Raw genomic sequence first — 6000 nt, forward strand, 5'->3', positions numbered from 1 at the left:
GCACATGCTAGATAAATCTCACCAAAATCAGCATCATGCTCATACAAACTCTTGATACACTCAAAACCAAGCAACTTAGCATCTAAGGTAGAGATCAAGGCATACCTCCGAGAAAGTGCGTCAGCCACCACATTCTCTTTACCTTGCTTGTATTTGATGACGTAGGGAAACGTCTCAATGAACTCCATCCACCTTGCATGCCGCTTGTTCAACTTGTGCTGCCCCTTCAAGTGTTTCAACGACTCGTGATCCGTGTGAATGACGAACTCATTGGGCCACAAGTAGTGCTGCCACGTTTGCAAAGCTCTCACCAATGCGTACAGCTCCTTATCATACGTGGGATAACTCAATGTCGCCCCGTTTAGCTTCTCACTGAAATACGCAATGGGTCGTCTCTCTTGCATCAACACTGCACCAATACCAACACCAGAAGCATCACATTCAATCTCAAAAGATTTGGAGAAATTAGGAAAAGATAATACCGGGGCGTGGGTCAATTTGTATTTCAACTGTTGAAATGCCTCCTCTTGCGCCTTGCCCCACTTAAACTCCACATTCTTCTTGATGACTTCCGTCAATGGTGCTGCAACACTGCTAAAATGAGGCACGAATCGCCTGTAGAAACTAGCAAGTCCATGAAAGCTTCGAACTGCTGCAACGTTCGTCGGCGTTGGCCACTCTTGGATAGCTCGTATCTTCTCGTCATCAACCTGTACACCCTGCGCACTAACAACAAAACCAAGAAACACAAGCTTGTCCGTACCGAAAATGCACTTCTTAAGGTTAGCAAACAACTTTTCCTTGCGACGCACATCCATAACAGACCTCAAATGTTCAACATGCTCATCATGATTCTGGCTATAAATGAGGATATCATCAAAGTAGACAACAATAAATCTGCCAATGAAAGCACGCAAAACATGATTCATAAGACGCATGAACGTACTAGGCGCATTAGTCAAACCAAAAGGCATAACTAACCACTCATACAAACCAAGTTTTGTCTTAAAAGCAGTTTTCCATTCATCACCTTCCTTAATCCTAATCTGATGGTATCCACTACGCAAATCGATCTTAGAAAAGACACAAGAACCATGCAACTCATCTAGCATATCATCTAAACGAGGGATAGGATGGCGATACTTTACCGTGATGTTATTGATGGCTCGGCAATCACAGCACATCCTCAAAGACGAGTCCTTCTTCGGTACAAGTAGAACGGGTACCGCACAAGGACTCAAACTCTCCCTCACATGCCCTTTGGCCAATAACTCGCCAATTTGCCTCTCCAACTCCTTTGTCTCCTCCGGATTGGTTCGGTAAGCTGGTCGGTTCGGCAGTGTAGCGCCGGGCACAAAGTCAATCTGATGCTCAATCCCTCGAATTGGTGGTAAACCGGCAGGTGTATCGTCGGGAAAAACATCATCAAACTCCTGCAAAACAGAACGAATAGAAGGGGGTAGAGAAGAGAGATCATTAGTAATAACCAAGTTCTCCTGATATCGCAACAGCATGATCGGCCTCTCCTCCTGTACACACCACTTCAAATCACTAGCCCTAGCAAGAAAGGACTTATGAATCAATCCATTCTCCTTCTTCTCCACGGGCCGGTCCTTTGACTTCACCTTGTCCGCCTCCTTTTGCAATTGCACTTGATCCTCATAAACTTGTTTAGGAGTAAGAGGAACAAGTGACACCTTTTTCTGCTTGTATTCAAATGAGTATTTGTTGGTGAAGCCATCATGAATAACACGGCGATCAAACTGCCACGGTCGCCCCAACAGGATGTGGCTCGCTTGCATAGGGATCACATCACACACAACCTCATCCTCATACTTCCCAATGCGAAACAGAACCTTCACTTGCTTCGTCACTTTGATGACGCCTGTCTCATTCAGCCACTGCAAACGATACGGCTTGGAATGCTTCTCCGTGGTCAGCCCCAATCTCTCAACCATGGCTCTACTAGCCACATTCGTGCAACTCCCGCCATCAATGATCACACTACATACCTTGTCTTGAACAAGACATCTCGTGTGAAAGAGGTTCTCCCGCTGCTCTCGCTCATTGGGTTGAGTTTGAACACTCAAGGCTCTCCTAGCTACAAAAAGCTGTCCATTGGGCGCGAAAATCTCCTCACACTCCTCCTCATCCTCGGAATCATCTACACCCTCCAATTTCGGCATATCAGGATCGGTCTCATCACCATCCGTCACGACTTCGCCGTCATCTCTCATGATCATAATTCTCCTGTTCGGGCAGTCACTCATAATGTGCCCGAAGCCTTGGCACTTGAAGCACTTCTTATCTCTATTTCGACCATCAGAAACGGCCGGAATGCCCTGATTTGCTGTACCGGATCCCTCGGGTCGGGACCTAACGAACGGCTTCTTCTCCTCTCTTGGCGGTGCCTCCTTTTTCCATTGATTCCCTTTTGACGAGGAACCATTAGAAACTGGTTGCGATTGCCTCCAATTGCCCTGATTCTGGCGCTGGTTGCTGCTGTTGTTGCCCCTCCTCTTGAGTTGATTCTCGATCTTGATGGCCATGTGAACCATGTCCTCCAACTCAACGTAGTGCTGCAACTCCACCTTATCACGAATATCCCAATGCAAACCAGTCAAGAATCTAGCCATGGTCGCCTCTCGCTCCTCCACCACATTCGCTCGAATCATGGCAACCTCCATCTCCTTATAATACTCATCCACACTCCGACTGCCTTGCCTCAAAGTCTGCAACTTGTTGAAAAGCTCGCGGTAGTAATGATTCGGCACAAAACGCTTCCTCATTGTGCCTTCATCTCCTGCCAAGTCTGAATAGGTGGCTCACTGTTTCTCCTCCTACTCGTCACCATCTGATCCCACCAAACAAGTGCATAATCTGAGAACTCAATTGCTGCCAACTTCACCTTCTTGAGCTCTGAATAGTTGTGGCAATCGAACATAAGCTCCACCTTTCTCTCCCAATCAAGATACAATTCTGGATCATTCTTCCCTTGGAAGGGCGGAACGTTCATCTTAATATTGCCCAGATTGTTATCTTGCCAAGTTCTGCCGCCATCATCCTCTTCGTCAAATCCTGTATCATCTACATGCTCCTCATACTGACGGTGGAATCGACCTCCGCCACCACCACGGCCTCCTCGCCCGCGGCGACCTCCTCGTGTGAAAGTGGTCTCTCGAGAATGAGACTGCTCCATCAGCTCGATCTTGTCGTACACTCCCTCGATTTCTGAGTGTAACATCTTGCCAAATTCTGAGCGAAGTGCTTCCACTACGAGTTTCAACGGTGGATCCATAACAGGGCCATCGCTCACATCCGCACCCTGTTCATCTTTCTTAGACATAGTGACAAAGAAAACAAGAAACGGTTAGTGAAACAAAATAAAAGGACCTCACCACCTCACAAACACTCGTGTATCACTCAAGATGAAATCACTCAGCGCTCGTGTATCACACAAATCACGGCTTTTTCCCTCTAATAGTCTCACCACTCTTGCCTTTTTCCGCTCAATTTCTCTCTCAAGGAATCAAATTCCCTCAATCTACCAGCTGAACTTAAAAACCAACTGCACCAACGAGATTACCAAACTGTCTCAACGAGAGCACTCAACGAAACGTCCCACAAGAGACCACACCAACAACACTAAACGGATACGAAAAGATGGGAAGACCCCCAAACAGAAAGAAGACAATCAGAAACGCAGACTGAACAACCCAAAAGTACTGCGCAGAAATAGGCTCCAAACGCTCTATACTACCCAAGGACTCCAGAAAACACAATGAGAAGTAAACGAAAACCGGAAAAAGTGTACGCAGAAACTGTCCCAAAAGGCTCTATACTACCCAAGGACTCCAGAAAACACAACGAGAAATAATCAAAAATCGGAAAAAATGTACGCAGAAACTGCCCCAAAAGGCTCTATACGATGCCAGTGAAACTGTAGGAACAAGATGTTGCAAGAAAATTTTCGGAAATTTATGAGTAATTCAGACCACCCCAGATATTATGGTATTGAGCATAGCAGAAGAAAAAATCGAAACCCTAGGAATTCTACCCCAGATATTATGGTATTGAGCACAGCAGAAGAAAAAATCGAAACCCTAGGAATTATAAACAGACAGCGGAACAGAAAACTAGGACAGAAAACGGAAACCCTAAAACGCAGAAACTGAAATCAGTTGATGGAACGAAAATTGAACAGATGAAACCTAAAACTTCTACCCTGGATACGTAGACAGAAAACGAAAACGAAACCTGGATACGAAACGCGGCTCTGGTGCCAAATGATACGATCCTTGCCGATCGATCGAACACAACGCACGCGGAAGACTGAACTGGAACGGAAAGGATGGAAATCCCAAAACCTCTGAATCTAACCCACGAAATGATTTAGGCGAACGGATCCCTAAACCCCAACGTGCAGTTGACGCAGCAACTCGGGGACGCTGAATGACACCCGACGAGGGTTGGTTGATCTCGCCGTTATGTCGATAAATTGAATTCGTCTTGGAAAAATCAAGAAGAATTCGAAACTCTCAAGAGAGAATAAAAACTCACAATTTGATTAAAGGTAGGCTGAAAATTTCGTCCAACACAAAGCCTTATATATAGGCAAAGTAAAGACTAAACCTAACTTGACTAACAAGCAAAAAGAAGCCCTAATTTCGAAATTCACAAGGCTGCCAAACAAGGCCCTTATTAATTCGAAAATAACAAAGCCCTTTAAACTAATGGGCTGCGAAAATAACAAGACTGAAATAAATAAATGAAGTCTTCAAAATAATTAAAATCTTCAAGCTTCGGCCCACTCGCATGTAATGAGATTAATTAAGCACGGGCTCAATTCGCCAACTCCAATGGGTCTCTTCATCAACTCTTGAGCCCACACTTCTTGAACTAAGCTCATCAAGCTCTCCTTGAACTTCTTGGCTCGTGCTCTTGTAACCGGACCAACAGGAACATGCACCGGGTCTTGCACCAACGAACCTTGGGCTGCATCAGGAGTGTGAGGAGATTTTCGCGCCCAATGGACAGCTTTTTGTAGCTAGGAGAGCTTTGAGTGTCCAAACTCAACCCAATGAGCGAGAGCAGCGGGAGAACCTCTTTCACACGAGATGTCTTGTTCAAGACAAGGTATGTAGTGTGATCATTGATGGCGGGAGTTGCACGAATGTGGCTAGTAGAGCCATGGTTGAGAGATTGGGGCTGACCACGGAGAAGCATTCCAAGCCATATCGTTTGCAGTGGCTGAATGAGACAGGCGTCATCAAAGTGACGAAGCAAGTGAAGGTTCCGTTTCGCATTGGGAAGTATGAGGATGAGGTTGTGTGTGATGTGATCCCTATGCAAGCGAGCCACATCCTGTTGGGGCGACCGTGGCAGTTTGATCGCCGTGTTATTCATGATGGCTTCACCAACAAATACTCATTTGAATACAAGCAGAAAAAGGTGTCACTTGTTCCTCTTACTCCTAAACAAGTTTATGAGGATCAAGTGCAATTGCAAAAGGAGGCGGACAAGGTGAAGTCAAAGGACCAGCCTGTGGAGAAGAAGGAGAATGGATTGATTCATAAGTCCTTTCTTGCTAGGGCTAGTGATTTGAAGTGGTGTGTACAGGAGGAGAGGCCGATCATGCTGTTGCGATATCAGGAGAACTTGGTTATTACTAATGATCTCTCTTCTCTACCCCCTTCTATTCGTTCTGTTTTGCAGGAGTTTGATGATGTTTTTCCCGACGATACACCTGCCGGTTTACCACCAATTCGAGGGATTGAGCATCAGATTGACTTTGTGCCCGGCGCTACACTGCCGAACCGACCAGCTTACCGAACCAATCCGGAGGAGACAAAGGAGTTGGAGAGGCAAATTGGCGAGTTATTGGCCAAAGGGCATGTGAGGGAGAGTTTGAGTCCTTGTGCGGTACCCGTTCTACTTGTACCGAAGAAGGACTCGTCTTTGAGGATGTGCTGTGATTGCCGAGCCATCAATAACATCACG

This window comes from Salvia miltiorrhiza, chromosome 3, assembly GCF_028751815.1.
Source record: "Salvia miltiorrhiza cultivar Shanhuang (shh) chromosome 3, IMPLAD_Smil_shh, whole genome shotgun sequence".
Lineage (NCBI taxonomy): Eukaryota > Viridiplantae > Streptophyta > Magnoliopsida > Lamiales > Lamiaceae > Salvia > Salvia miltiorrhiza.